Genomic DNA, 17,130 nt, shown 5'->3' on the forward strand with positions numbered 1-17,130 from the left:
TTCATCAAAAGCATCACTGCGGGGCCCACCGAACACGTCAGCACGATACATGCGAATAGCGTGCGTTCGTGAAAATTGGAATTTTTGGGGAGTTGCATGGCCCAAATCACGATATTTTCGACGATCTGAACCGTCTATCATGTAGAGGACCCAAGAAAGTCCTAAGGGACGGTGTTTCTTTGGAATTTGAGCGAGGAAAGTAGCGATTCTTGAAGCCCCAAACTTGGCTGCGGAAAGGCTTTCGCTACGCGTGCAATAACTTTCCAAATCCGATTTCCACCACTCCAGCCACTCCAGCAACTATAAAAAGAGTTCCAAAACGTGGAGGAGGGGATTGAATCTGGAGGGCAGCCAAGCTTTTTAGACGTGGAAGAGAGAGAGTAGAAGATTTGTTTCCTTTTCCTTTTCTTTCTTCTTTTTGTTTAATAGAGATTTAGTCTAATCATGTTTAGATCAGGCTAACCTCTTAGCTAGGGCTAAGAGGTGAAGCTTGTAGTCTAATGGGGGAATCTTTCGCTTGTGCTTTTTGTTTATATTGAACTGATGTGGATTTTAGTTTATTAATGGGAATGTTTTTAGTTTTTAATGATCTGTTGTGACTGAAATTACAATGGGTCTGTGATAGCTTTGAGCATATTCCTATCCTTTTTTATGTTTATGACGTTAGGAAGCCCTGTTGTTCACCATCGTCTCCTGGACATGGTCGGATGACGGTACCCTTCCTAACCTTCATAGCATGTTGATTGGTTAGTAATTAGTTTGATTCTGTTGTTTACTCTGTCTCATGGGCACGGTTTGGTGATGGAATCCATTCTAATTCATATACCTTTCATCTCTTTAAAATTATATCAGAGGAAGAACAGTTTAATTTCCATGATCCTTACAGCAGGTATAAGATCTCGCTGATCTCTACAAGTGGATCCTCTGAATCCCTAGTTTCTTATCTCTGATTTATCTTAAGTTTTACATAATTATTTCACATATTCCCTAAATTCCATTCGACTTAGATTTCATCTTAGGCTAGTTCTATTTCTACTTAGTTTCAGGTAACGTACAAGTATCAGTCCCTTGGGATTCGACCTCGGTCTCACCGAGTTTATTACTACATCACAACCCTGCACTTGGGGAGTGAACAGGTGCCCTTGCCCAATCCGTAGCCCCCACGCTGCCACTGAGGCCGAGTTCTTAGCCGGCCGAACCGACGCCTTGGTTGGATATGCCACTACGCCTAAGGCTGCTGCTCAAGCTTCCACGGTCAGCGGGATCGGAGGAACTTTTGAGCCCGCTCCAGAGATTCTGCCTCCTGGTTATCACATGGCTCTGCTGAACCCCTGGGCGGCTAAGCATGTACTAAAGGTGAAGATAGCTTATACGCTCTCCTGCCGCATGTCAACTTCATAAATTATTATGCAGCAGTTTGTTATCAATTTGCTACCAATGATGGTGGAGGTGAAGGAGAAGTTGAAGGAGATGTAACGGCTCAAAGCGGAGCGGGCCAAGTTTGTGGTCGAGAAGGCAGAGCAAGAAGCAGAGCAGGCCAAGTTTGTGGTGGAGAAGGTAGAGCAACATGCATGGAGGGCCGAGCTCGAGAAGATGCTGGAAGCTTCAGCTTTGGAGTGAGATGAACTGAGAAAGGTTGCTGCGGAGGGTCAAGTAAGGGAGCTTGCACTTCAGGGCCAGGTCAACCAACTCCAAGCTCGCTTGGACATTGCCGACCCCGAAGTCAAGCGTCTGCACCATGCTAAAAAGGACCTGGAGTTCAGGACGCGAAAGCCGAGTCGTGGCTTGAGGATGTGAAGGATAAATTCAAGGTGGAGCAGAGGATGGCTGCGGACCGGTTGGCCCAGCAGTGGATTGTCCTTAAGGCTGTAACATCTGCAGACCGGGTGGCAGTGCGAGACAAGCTCGAGGCTCAAGCGGCCTCGCAGGCTGCCGCGACCGTGACCGAATACAAGGATTCAGCTGAGAGGGCCAAGGAACTGGACAAATTGTATTACTTTGGCTATGATACCGGCTTCGATGCTTATCTGGTTGAGGTCTGAAAGCTTCATCCAACCCTCGACCTTGACATTCTCGCAGTAGATAACACCGAGAATGCTAAACCGGTCGCGGCAGACTAGCCTGAGAAGGTCCCTCCTATCACCGAAGCCACTCTTGACGCTCAACCCCCTAATTCAGTAGCTGGTCCCTCTACTCAGAGGGAATGAAACATTGTTGGTTTTTTTAATGTATAATTTTTTATGACAACTTTTTGAATGAATGATGTTCGTTGGGAGATGGTATGTTCGCATGTGCTAATTGTCGTAATGGTTTTTTAAAGGTAGGATTTAAGGACCAACCCCTTGAGAGGCCCCCCCCCCACGAATGACGCACTCCTTAGTCATTTTCATATATTTGTTATTGCGTGACGAGCTGACCCCTTTCTCAGGGAATCGGGATGTCTCCGGGCCTTTCCCCTGCATACGAGGGGATCCCTTTGTAGATTTTCGTGGGTTTAACATTCCGACCCCTTTTTTAAGGGATAGGTCTGTTAAGTTAACCTCTGCTTTGAGAGATAACCTTTTTCATTTGTAGATTGCACAAGTGGATGATGTAAAAAAGGAGGAACTTTTATTAAAGGCCTTAAGAGGCTAGTAGCTTCGATCAATACATTTATTTAAGGCCTTCAGTAGCTTGTAGATCCTCACAGATAGTAGATCTTCAAGTGCTCGGCATTCCAAGGGTGGGGGAGTTAGCACCCATCGAGGTCCTTCAAGTGGTAAGAGCCGGGCTGGGTCGATCTGACCACATGGTAAGGCTCCTCCCAGTTGGGCCCGAGTGTCCCAACCCTAGGTTTTGCGGTATTTTGGAAGAAGCGGTGGATGACCAATTCTACTTGAAGGAACTGCCTTGTCTTGATCCTTGAGTTGTAAAATCGCGTCACTTGATAATGCAGAGTGGTGACTCGGAGTCTGGCGATATCTCTAGTTTCCTCGAGCAAGTCGAGGCTTGCTGCGATGTAACGCCCCGAAATCTGGGGGTCGAGTAAAGCTCAACTCCTGAGTTCCAATGCATCACTTATACAACATAGATAATGATGTTTGAATGTTGACCATATTAGTGCCTTAAACACGAGTGAGATTACACTAAAATAACATATCATACTCCAGAATTAAGATAATTAAGCAAGCAGAAGACTGGGATAGATTTACAAAATATATATGTGTTTCACAACCTCTAGAGTATGAACGTGCTATCAGGCTGAGTATATACATATGTTTGTTTCAAAATGTACAAAATATCAAAATGTAAATGTTCACTAATCTAGTGTACCTGTAATCCCTGCGATCGCAGCTCTAGGTCTACATAGACCCGCCTGAGAGCTGAATGTAGCTGAACTCCTCCTCCTCGTCGAAGAAGTCCGGCTCCGTCACGAAAGCCTCATCACAACCTGTATCTAAATCAAAGTCTGGTTGGTGTTTTAAAACATCATCTTAGAGTGGGAGTGAGTGATCAACTCAATGGTATTATAAGGCAGTGGTTAACATGTTATCAATTCAGTCAAGCAGTAATGATAAAGTAGTACAACAATCATGTCCTAATTACTCTTGTTAATAAAGGAATGATATGTATAATGATGCATGCCCTCGCCTGCACTCCCTTAACGACTTCATCTCACGGTCGCGCATGACAAACTCCTTAAACGTGCGCTTCCTCGCCAAAGCACATGCAATGCGGTGCATGATCGTGTTAGTCAAGTAATTTATTAGGCTTTTCATACAATAGATTCAGAAAACTAAGGTACCTCCCTTTATATCACGTACCCAAACAATGATCCATCTAGGGTCATCAATCCTAGTTAATCACATATGATAGGCAAGTTATATGGCATCACCCTTGATGAGTTCATGAATTTACACTCAAGGTCACTACGGAGAGGCTCGTCACCTCAGCGTAGGCCTAGTTTATACTCAAGGTTACTATGAGAGGCTCGTCACCTGATCATAGGCCGACAGCTCAAATACGATGTCCCATATACCACCATATTCAGCTTATGAGTTTGGATTGCTCACTGGTCACTACGGGGAGGCTCGTCACCCCAGCATAGGCCGACAGCTCGACCATGGTGTCCCATACCACCATGCCTGGCTCATGAGTCTTAGCAGATCTTGGTACCATAGTTGAAACGGATTTGTATTGGTAAGTGGTACCTTAGATTCAAGTAGTAGCGTTCATACATGGTAAACACACAATAGGCTAATCGGGTTATTTGACAAGTTCAATTAGTACGAGCGCACGTTGAATTAATCGACATGGAACGCATAAGCACTCCACGTGACCTAACCACTGTCGACAATCAGCGTACGACTCGGATTCACCGAACGTATCTATTGTGGCAAAATTAGTTCTGCCACTCCATCGGGAACCGTTACCGATTGCCTAGACTACGTAGTAGTCCCAATTAACCTAAATGCAAAAAGTAGTCACATGTGAAAAATATAATAGCATTTAACAAACAATTCAAACAAAATTCTCATTTGAGCATTTTATCACATACATTGAATATATTGTTATACGTATGCATTTCAACCATAAATTACACAGTAGCAATTTACATTACATGAAAGAAACTATAATTGTGGACAAGGTAGTTGAGAATCCTATCTTAATACCCTTGTTGGAAGCGATTTATCAAACAATTTCTCATTCAGACATTTTATCAAACACTTAGACTACATAATACTATATACATAAACTAAATTAGTTATAACATATATTATGGCAGATCCTTTCATAAAGGAGTTGTCATACATTCAACAAACATGTATTCCAGATTAATAGTCATGGCAAGCATAAATCATAATAGCAATTTCATTCAATCATTTCAACTGACACATAGAATGCATAATATATTCACATAGTTCACACACATGTATAATTCATCGAATACATCGTAACTAAGGTCATGTGGTAGCAATCAAGTCAGGCATAAATCATTGCTGACATGGAAAGCCTTGAAAACCATAACCTAAACATTTATAGTTCACACCTTTCGTTGGTATGCTCGTTACGAACTCGGTTCGTACACTACGCTTCCGTCTACCACACAACGGCTACCTAAAACATGAAATAGGTTAGCTATTTCGTCGCTTTCTCTATTTGAATCCCTAAAACAAGATTAGGGTTAGAATTTCTTACCCAAATCATATTTGGAATCGATGGTGCAGCGAAACGGGAGAGATGATTTGGTTCGTGGTGCAATGTGAGTGAATCCCAGGAACAATCCACAGATCTCATCCTCTCTTCTCCTCACTATTTTCTCCTCTTTCCTCTCTTCTCTCTCTTAGGGTTAGAGAATTCATATGGAATGAGAGAAGGGTGGTTTAAGAGCATTATATAGGTCCAGAACTGATGTCAATGGCCCCAGCGCCATGGTATACTTAGGCTATAGCCAAATGGTGACTGTTTCGGGCAAACAGGACTCATCTGGACGCCCATTAATCACCTATGTCATGGAGTAAGTTCCCTGACCATGGATCTAAGTTAGGTTAAGGTTTCAGTCCGATTGGATTTATGGATCGATCATGGAGGACCTGTATCAGTTCAACGGTCATCGTTACTCGATCAGGGCTAAAAGTATACTGACATGTGCAGAGAAATTTTCCTGATCCACGGGTAACGTTTGGTCAGAAACTAATAGTCTGAAACCTTCAATTTCACCCGCAAGTGAGTGGTCCAATTTACTTAAGTTTGAGTTCATTTTTTAAAGATATTCATGTTTCTTACACACTTTGCTCAGGGTTCAAGTTGTGCGTTTTTAGATACTATTTGGGTTCGATTCTTGTGATGGTTGTCAAGCCCAATAAGGCGGTCATAACCTTATAAGTTCGCGGTAATCGAACTTTCGACGTACGGTATAGGTCCGATACGGAGTTTCAATGTGCTCTCGAGAGCAACTGGGTTTTGAGATTTCTCCTAGGTTTTTAGGTAAGTTGAGCTAGCGATTCTAATGGTTTTGAGTTTTGCAGTTTGTATAGATAGTGGTTCAAGCAAGTCCACCGAGTAATTTAGTTTAGTACTTAATTAATTTTCGTCTAATTTCTAAAGGATTCGGTCATTAAGGATTTCTGTTTGAGGTGGTACTCGGGTCATTGTACAGATTTTTTCGATATGTTACATGCAATCTACTCTGTGTTCTGATTTTCCTGGTAATTTCTGACCCGAGCCGTTGGGAGGCAGATCTCTACTGGGATGATCGCCTTTGAGCCATAGGATAGAGAAAAGGGGGTCTCCCCAGTAGACGATTGGGCCATGGTTCGATAGGCCCAGAGGACAAATGAGAGCTCCTCAGTCCAGCTGTCTTTCACTTTCTCCAACTTCATCTTAAGATGGTGCTTGATGACTTTGTTTACGGCTTCCATTGCCCGTTGGACTACGGATGCCGAGGTGAGGAATAAGCATTCGAGATGTCGAGCCCCCTGCACATGTTCTGAAACTTGTCATTGTCAAACTGCTTGCCATTATCAGAAATGATGGTGCGAGGGATTTCGAACCAGCAGATGACATTCTTCCAGATGAAGTCGATCACTTTCTGTTTTGTGATCTTAGCCACGAGTTCGGCCTTGGCCCATTTAGTGAAGTAGTCGACCACGACAATAGCAAACTTCACCTGTCTTTTCCCTATGGGCAGATGTCTGATGATGTTGATTCCCCACTGAGTGAATGGCCACGGCCCACTTATGGGGGTCATTTCTTCTGCAGGCTGCCTTGGTATTGCTGCGAACCTGTGACATTTGTCGCACCTTCGGACATAATCTTTCGAGTCCTCTTGAATGGTCGGCCAGAAGTACCCCTGGCGGAGTATCTTTAGAGTTAAGGCTCAGCCACCGGGGTGATTACCACAGATGCCTTCGTGGATCTCTCATATCATGTAGTCCGCTTCCTCGGGTCAAGACATCTGAGGTAGGGCAGTGAGTGCCCCTTCTTGTATAAGACCCTGTCTAAGATAATATATTAGGCTGATCTTCAGGCGTCGGGCCTCTAATTTGTCTTAAGGGACCTCACCAGATACAAGGTAGTTATAGATTGAGTCCATCCAACTTGGGGTAGTCTTGATCGGATTGACTATCTCCTGATCCGTTCGGTCGATGATCGGGCTTTCCATGAATTCCACGGGAATGATCCGAGAAATTTTTCCTTCCGTGGCTGAAGCTAACTTCACGAGGGTGTCGACCTAAGAATTCTCTACCCTCAGAATCTGGTTGATGGTGCAACTCCAGAACCTTTCTATTAATTTCTTAGCCTTGGCTAGATAGGCCACCATCCTGGTTTCCTTGGCTTCATACTCGGTGGAGATATAGTTCACCACAAGTTGGGAATCACATCGTACTTCAAGGGACTGAACCCTTAGACTGGCCGCCAGTCTGAGTCCTACCAATAAAGCCCCATATTTTGCTTCATTATTGGAGGCTCTAAAACCGAGCCTGATGGCATATTGAATAGTCGTAGAGTTGGGTGCGACCAGGACGATTCCCCGCAAGCTCGCTTGGCATTGGAAGACCCATCGACATAAAGGACCCACCTCCACTCTGACTCCAGATCCTTGACAGGCGACGAAACAGGTGGGTCGCCAGGACTGCTTCTGCTTCGGTATCGATACTCAGGATGGTGAATTCGGCTATGAAGTCAGCCACAGCCTGGCCCTTGATTGCAGTCCTCGAATGATATTGGATGTCAAACTCCTCGAGTGCTATCGCCCATTTTGTCAGCTGTCCCAAGACGTCTGGTTTCTGAAGGACTTGCCTGAGGGGGGAGTCACTCAGGATGACGATGGTGTGCGCTTAGAAGTACGGGCGTAGCCTTCGTGCTGAGAAAACTAAGCTGAGCGCCAATTTCTCCATGCTTGGGTACCTAGTCTCGACGGGTACCATTGCTTTACTTACATAGTAAACAGGATACTGCTTGCCTCATACTTCCATGATGAGTGCAGAACTGACGGCCGAGGCAGAGACCGCTAGGTACAAGAGTAAGGGCTCGCCCTCTTCTGGCTTCGACAGCAACGGAGGTGAACCTAGGTATTGCTTTAGCTGTTGGAATGCTTGCTCGCATTCTGAGGTCCACTCAGCTTTTTTGTGACTTTTCAGTTGTTAAAAAAAGGGGAGGCACCTGTCTGTTGCTTTAGAGATAAACCGGCCGAGCACTGCTACTCGGCCAGTCGGACATTGGATTTCCTTTGTTGCTGATGTCAACTACAACAGCTATATTGCTGCGTGTGGTGCTCCAGTCAATCCACTTCCATGTGGGTCCACACGTGTGGGACCCACCAGCTGTGTTGAATCAAGTAGATATTTGTATTCTCTTCATCTGGGCTTGTCCAGATAGATAGGCCAGCGGGCCTGCCGCTGGACGGTCCAGCAAGGTGGGCCCAAAATATGGATGGCATGGATATAATACATACTTCATGGTGGGGTGCATCAGGGTGGGCCACACACATATCACAAAAGGAGAGAGGAAGAAGGAGAGAGAGAGAGAGAGAGAGAGAGAGAGAGAGAGGTGAGATGGAGGGACCCCGCCACTACGGGCCCCTCTTTGCTTATAACACATACATGAAAATGGGTCCCATCACAAATGGGCCTTACATCGAAATCAAGATTTAAGGCTATGAACACCCACCGATTTCGCTCCCTCTTGGCTCATTGGAATGCTAAGCTCTTAAGCTTCCTCTTTGATAGAGGATGATGAAAATTGAAAGGTTGGATGGTTAGGATCTTGGAGTAGGAAGTGGACCACACTAGGGTCCTCTCTTTTCTCTCATTCGCTTGGACGGTTGCTCTCTTGGTTGCTGGGGAGTGAAATGAGAAAAGAGTGAGAGAGAGAGAGAGTGATGGATGGGAGAGAGGGATGATGATGGGTGTAAGGAAGGGATGGGTGGAGAGAGAGAGAGAGAGAGAGAGAGAGAGAGAGTTGACTTTAGATGAGAGAGGTATGGGATGTCATGCCTTGTTGGTAAGAGAGGGATGGGTGTTGTACTTGATTGATTAATGAGATTGATTTGATAGATTGTAGAGATTCTCTTCTCGGGATTTATAATGAGCGACGTTTTCTCGAAATAAACACGGGCCCACAACTCCTAGCTTGGGTATCGTATCGGTGGGTGAGACGCAGCATTGGAACCGCGACGACGGCGGAGTTGCAAGGGTACAAGTTTCGGGTTGAGCTGACTCAGATCTATAAGATACAACTTAGGGTCACACGCAAACCCGATTACAGGTCGCGGGTTGCCAGAATTCGAGAGTCTATGGAATGGTATGGACTAGGGCACAGAATGGGTATATGAAATGGTACAGACTACGATACGAGCCTGACACACCTCATTCTACAAGATCTTAAGTCCTTCATATAAATAATCTTATAAAAAAGTTTTAAAAAGCTAGCTGAATATATATAAGAACATGATAGAAAAGTCTCCTCGCCTTCTGATTTAGGGGAGGTTAACGAGCATTTTGGAGAAGATACTACCAACTTGGGTACTGATAATGAAAATAAAAGATCCGATCCTGGTTCAGATGGAGGAGATGAGTATTAAGGAGAATATTAAAATTATGAAAGATATATTAAGTTTTTAACTTGTATGGATTAAATACACTAATTTAACTTGCCTACTATAACTTCACTAACTTAAATTACTTAACTAATATTTAAATAATTATCTCATTCTTTTTCTTATATATTTTGATATTTCTTCTTTAAATTTTGGACAGTTCAATACCATAACATGTACTTAGATTGTCCTCATTTTCAATTTACATGCAATTGAAATTTCAGTAGCATCTCCCTATATTTTATCTAGATATGCGATTTTTTACTGATTTGTTCCCTCTATCCATTTATAATGGATTATATGTGGCAACTAATCAGTATTGAATTTTACATATATTTAGAGAATATGGTGAGTTGTTGCCAAAATTTCGGCTTGCATGTAAACTATATGAGGACAGTACATGGTATGTTATTGAAAGAGATAGAGACAATTAACACATTTAGATAGAGATAAGTACAAATAGAAGAAACATTTAAGACAATTAGTAAACAAAATTTAAAATAATTAGGGACAATGTATAAATATGTATATGTATGTACCCCGACGGATTTATTTATTAGGAGACTATTTGAGACACTTGTGTCTTACAGTTTATGGAGGGACCCCAATATTATTTATACTATATATTTATATACAAGTATAAATGTGATTGGCTACTTACTTCAACATGTAAAAGCTTTGATCTTAATTATCTTATCTTTGTTATCTTTTGATTTATAGATGACCAGTGAGGAAGACTCAAGTACCCCTGAGGCTGGTGTGTCGGTCACATTTACTCTTATTATTGATGGAAATATATTGAAAAACAAAATTGAAATGACTTCAAGTTCAGTAAAAGGAAAAAAAATTAACGATATGAGAATTTTTTCATGAGATCACACTACCAAATGATTCGATTAAGATTAGATGCAAGTGTTATAAAACTCTTTACAACAAGAATTCTGCTTCTTCTATTACTCATTATCAATGCATCTTAATAAATGTGCGAATAGACCAAGAACGTCGATGAGTGGAGCCTAGCAGCTGCTTTCATTTACCGCTTCTAAAAATGACGACTCTCAAACTACACTCTTCACGTATAAGTAAGATTAGGAAAAGCTGAAAGAGTGGTACACAAGATTTATGATAGTTAATAAGAAGCCATTTAGCATGGTAGAAAGTAAAGTTTTTATGAGATTTTATAAATTTCTTAATCCCAAATGTGAGAAAGCTTCTCGTCTTACAGTGAAAAGAGAGTGCGTGAAGATGTATGCAATTGAGATAACAAACTTAAAAGCTCTTTTAGCATCCACATCAAAAATAAATTTGACTCGGATATGTGACCATCATCGAATTAAAGAAATGGATATACGCCATTAACAACACACTTAGTTAATGCAAATCAAAAACTCAAAAGAATATTATAAACTTCCACTATATTTCCCTTCCTTATACTAGTATAGTAATGCCAGACTATATTTACAATTGTCTTATTGAGTGAAGCATTGAAAAGAAAATCTCTTCAATAACTTTAGATGATGCATCTTTCAATGATAATTTGGTTTTTTTCTTATGTAGTCAATTCAATGTAATAAAAAATTTATTCTTTAAGGGTAAAATATTATAAGTCATATGTTATGCCCACATACTAAACTTAAATGTACAATAATGATAGAAAGAGATTGACTCCATAATCACCAACATACGAGATAATGTTAAATATATAAGAGGGTCACCTTCAAAACAAAGTACGTGAAATGATATAATCTAACGTTTGTATTTGAAATCTAAAAAGCAATTGAAAATGAATGTTTGCACGCGCTAGAATTAAACTTATGAAACATTGGATACTACTTTAGAATTTAAAGTCGTATTCCCTGAATTTGCGGCGCATGATAAAATATACACATACGTACCTAATGATAAAGACTAGAAGAAAGCTGAACACGTTCATCAGTTTCTTAAAGCTTTTTACAACTGCACGAAGATTTTTTCTGGTAATAAGTATCCTATGACAAATCGGTTTCTTCTAGATATTATTTTCATTATGGACGTTCTAAAAAAATGTGCTGATGAGGGTCTAGATTTTTTACAAGTGATGGCTCTGGGAATGCAAATAAAATTTGATAAATATTGGGCCAACTATCATTTGTTAATGGCTATGGCGATAGTTAGGTGCATTTTAAGGTTGCTTTTTTCCAATTCTGAAAGAGTTTCAGCAGAGAATGCCATTATTTATACTGCAGTTGAAGAGTTGTTCATTTCATATGTTGGTGCTTTTACTACAACATCTAGTACAATATTTACTTCTCAATATATGTGTAGTACTTCTACTAGAGGAAAGAGACTTCATGATTTTATATCTTTCTTAGATAAAGAAGAAACAAAGATGCAGTGTAACACCCCAAACTTTTCAATACTCGAGTATTGAAAGTTTTTGAGTGTTACCATGAAATTTAATTATATGTGTGTGTGCGTGTGCGTATGTGTGTGTGTATGTGACCAATTTAACCTATCTTAACCTTACATCTATTCTCTAACCTGAATTTGATCGTTGGGAATAATCTTCATCCATAAATAAAGTCATTCGACCGTTGATTTTTAGGACATGATCATCATATATCCAAGTATCTTCACTTGTTCATCATAACCAACCGTTCAATCAACTATTCATTGCTAGGTAAAGATATACGACCATCCACTTTGAATTTGGACCACCCTATCATGGTAAACTAACTACCTGATCACTACATCTTCTCGTACACATATCGAATCGATATACAGATCCGTTCATCGTGTTCACCACCTATGAATATGTTTAACTTACCATCAAGACTACAATTTGAGGAACTTACACATGTGAATAAGTCATTTGAATCTAACGGTATACATGTTCTACCTCTTAATCACTCTAAAAACCTACTTGTGTTCATCCGTTTATAAAACCGACCACACAACCACTTACACACATAATCAGAGTACTAACTATCAAGTTTTTTTATTTTTAACATGTTATCTGACCGTCCATCATATTTGGATCCGTTAAACGAGCCACCTAAATATCAGAATGAACTGCTCAGTTTGAAGATCATAAGGTATATGCCATAACTACCAATTGACTTCTTTGTTAGATATATGAAAGCCTTGATTTAGACCTCGAGGCGATATATCCCATTAAAAAGGCATCTTGATAATTTATAAGCGATCAAAGCCCAAAATAAGGCGATGGAAAGAGAATGAAAAATAAAGAATATTTGTTAAATTTTAATGCATATGGATGGTATAGTCCGATGTTATGGATGGTGAAAGTTGAAGAAATAAAAGATGGTAAAATCGTAAATACTTAATGCCATTAGTATATACCATTGAATTCTAGATCACATAGTTATCATGATCCGTTTTATGAGAAATTTTATACCATGCCTATTTATTATAAATTAACCATACATGTCGAATTTCAGCCTTAGTTCATTGTAAAAGTGGCCCAATTAACAAATCAACCCTTTAACCGTTGATTTTGGTGTCCATTGAGCGAGGAAAGCTTGTGAGTAGTTGTAATAGGATGTTTCTCTCCATATGAACGAATTCGATTGTCCATCATATGGACACAGTTTAAAATGTGAGGACCCACCTTGGTAGGCTTTTCCTTAGGCGTGAAGTAAGCCGTTTTAGGCTTACCAACTTTTCCTAAACCTAGAGCTTCCGATTGACTCACATTACACCGTTAATCGCAACTTAAATTTGGACAACACTTTGGCTTCATATAATTATGATATCATACAAAATTTAGATCATAATTTATAATCCTATACCGTTGAATGATGACCTCCTTGACTCTAATTCCTTCTTTTTGGTGCAAAAGTTGAAATTTCATATTTAGGCCTTTTTCACTATTGATCAATCACTAACTTTTGTTCAACCATTTGCCTATCCTGACTATATATTTCTTCTAAAATTGGGCCCTGATCATTAAGTTTGGATCGTTAATTTAGATCAAGTTCATTTTGGCACCCGCTAGGAGAGTTTTCAAGATGAGCCAATTTAAGGCTCAGATATGCTTCATATTTGGGCTCATGGGTCAACAAGACCTGACTAAACTAATGAGTGGAGTGGATTCTCATAAAAACCTCGCGGTGGACTGCACTTGACCCCATCAATTGGTCACATCCCATCAACCCTGCGAATAGTTATTGGAACCAAAACGGAAACTCCCTCTGCATTCGGTTTGCATTCTATATTGAAACCAATTCTGGTTCTTTCTCCCAATGTAGCATGACTCAAGGAGGGTCACTCTCATCAGATCTCAGCCGTTCATAGGCCATTTAAGCTCACAAACATGACCACTAACAATCTCATATGCAGTTTTCCTTCTCTTTCTTTTATCGAAACATCATTGCAAACTAAAGCAAGGAATTGATTAACGAACAAATTCAGACCATCCAATTAAGACTCTGGAAGTCTTAGAATCCTAATCTCAATCCAACTATTTAAGGATAAACGAAATTACAAATAGGAATCTAGTGTTGTTGCATCACTTGCGGTATAACACCATAAACTTCTCCTGTGCAAACCACCAAGAAAAGTAATCTGAACCGTCAAATTTAAGCCCCTTGGAACATCATTTGGTCGATTTGGACCGTCCAGAAGAAACGACTCGAAGAAAAACCACTGAGTGTAAATCTTCCATTAGAGGTCGAGCGATCTTCTTCGATTAACCGGTCAAAATAACTCATTGGATAAACCTCAATCATATGACCAAATATGACCATTATAAGGCCCACACAATTGATGTGCAATTCCCAAATATTAACTATGACCAGATGACACATATTAGCTAAAGGATTGAGAGTTGGAATTGAAAACCAACTGGGAACTGCGTAAGAAGGTGTCTTCGCACGTTGTTACATGATGCAACTCAAGTTTGGATGACCGTGAGACGCTTGGTTCTTGTAAGTGTTGTATAAAATATTAGGATCAGTGAAGAGATCACCCATAACATGAACATCTTGAGAGAGAGGAAACCGGAAAGGGAGGACATGAGAAAGTTTTCGCTACTCACTGAGTCAAGAGTCGTTTCAGATTCGATCAAGAGTTGAAATTGCCATCCCAGAAGTGGGTAAATCACCCAGATTTTTCTATATTGATCCTCAATTCGAACCTTCATTCCTAGCCATGGTTGTAGGAGTTCATCTAGTCGAGTCAAACTGAGTTAGCTCAGCGGAAGGGTTTGCTAAATTGTAAGTTCTCACTGGTGGAGAATACTTACTAAACAAGGTTCTGTGATCTATTGTAGAAATTGAATAAACAGTACAGGCATCCAAAATGTTCAAAAAGAAGTTGTTCATGTCAACTTCAACCAAGTCCAGTTTAGCGATCTACGTGTGATTCGAAAGTATGGACATGAAATCTTAAATAGTACATCTTGACATAAAAGGTTTTCCTTTAAATTTTATGATAATTTGATTTGATTATCTTCTTTTTATATGCTTTGAGTTTTATTATTGTGAATTATCACCTTATGAATTACTGTTACACAATTTAAATTATCATACTATTACCTTGTCACGCAAGTATCATATTGAAAATCTAACTTCTAGTGATCAATATATTATTATGGATGTAATACGTTTTGGATAGAGGCCTTCTTAGTCGGCACGTAATATCGGGATTGGATGTCGCAAATAGTCGCTTCATGAACAAATCGTGTCACATAAATTTTCTAATCACATTGTTGTGTCACCTTGAGATGTTCGCATAAATTCACGTTAACGTTGGACACGCCGACGAATCTCCGTAGTATGGGATGTGGGGCGAGCCGGATATCTTTAAACTACTTTTCACATTGTGATGATCGCTGAGTGTGATGGACCACACATACTTTGTTAGGCATGCATTTCATATATAATGTTTGCACATACCGATACTACTTGTATCTGTGGAGTATGAGATGTATCGAAACCATTCTATTATTCTTATGAATCATTTAAATAATTGTAAACTTTAAAAGACAACCACCACTATGAGTAGGCATTGACCCTCTCGAACCATACAAATGTTGTAGGTGAATTACAAGTTGAAGATACGAATGACGACCATTCCATGGAAGATATATTTGAACAAAGAAGAAGACTATCACTACAATTTATTTTATTTAATTTTTTCGCTCCTTACTTTAAGATAATGTAATAAGCTCCTATTGAGAGGGCATTAGAAAATTAGTTGAACTCTTTCTACTCTAATGAAATAATAAATATAGTTGATTTCACTCAAGTGAATGGTTATCCTTGTGAATGGATGTGATTTAAAAAATAATAATAAGGTACGATTTTGAAGCATTCAATTATTACATTATTAACAACTGAGATTCTCGGGCATGAGTAGGTACTCGGGCTGTGAAAACTCGAGATGTTACACATAGAAAACTGAATTAGAAGTGGATAAGTATTTAAAGGAGCCGGTCATAAGGTTACAAGAAGAGGATTTCATGTCTTACAGTTGTAGAAGTCGAGAGTTCGTGAACACCCTAGACTTTCGGTAATGGCACGAGACATATTGTTAATTCTAATTTCAACCGTGGCATCAAAATCAACTTTTTAGCACGGGGAGTAGGGTTGTGAGCAAGTATAGAAGATCACTCGCTTCAAAAATAATTGAAACACTGATATGTACGCAAGATTGGTTATATCTAATTTGAGATGGCAGCAGTTTCGATGTTGAGGAGGATGATGATGAGAATGTAAGTCAAGATGAGAATGCATCATGAAGGAATGTATACTTTAAAAGTTTTGTTTGAGTTTTTATATTTTGTGATATATTTTCACATTTTGGACTTGATGTTATGGTATCTAAATAGTATATGTGAGACTTTTTTTCATCTTGATGTTGTGGCATGTGGGACATTTTCGACTTAATATTGTTGGTTTTTAATTTTTATTTTGTAGCAAAAAATAAAAATGGATCACCATGCAATTCACTTCCCTTAAGGGTCTGCTTGTTTTTTTTTTTTATTATTATTATTTTAAATTTACCTTTCTAAATCCATGTAGATGAGTAATAATTATTTACCTACATAAATCCAACATTTTCAATGTAGATGATTGACAGTTTGCCGTTTGAAAGTAGTCTCATGCTAAAATTGAGCAAGGGTGAGAAAACAATATGAGGCCCATTGTAATGTATGTGGCTTACACACACCCTCTATCCATTCTACTAGTTAATTTTAGGGCATGAACCTAAAAGTGAGACAAATACATATTTCTTGACTCATGCCCTAAAATGTTCAGGAAAACTAGATGGACAGCGTGAATAAGTCACACACACACACACACACACACACACACACACATATATATATATATATATATATATATATATATATATATATATATCACAGTGGGACCCATAAAATTAAGTCAACCCCTTTTGAACTAGTTTTCCAGGTGGAAATACTCACTCGTTTCCAACCATACCTTGGAGTAACAATGACTTATTTATGGGTATTTATAGGGGATTTGAAAAATCATAAAAGTTGAGTGGTGGGCACTTGTATCATTTATAACAATCCATTAAAT

This window comes from Magnolia sinica, chromosome 18 (genome assembly GCF_029962835.1).
Source record: "Magnolia sinica isolate HGM2019 chromosome 18, MsV1, whole genome shotgun sequence".
Taxonomy (NCBI): Eukaryota; Viridiplantae; Streptophyta; class Magnoliopsida; order Magnoliales; family Magnoliaceae; genus Magnolia; species Magnolia sinica.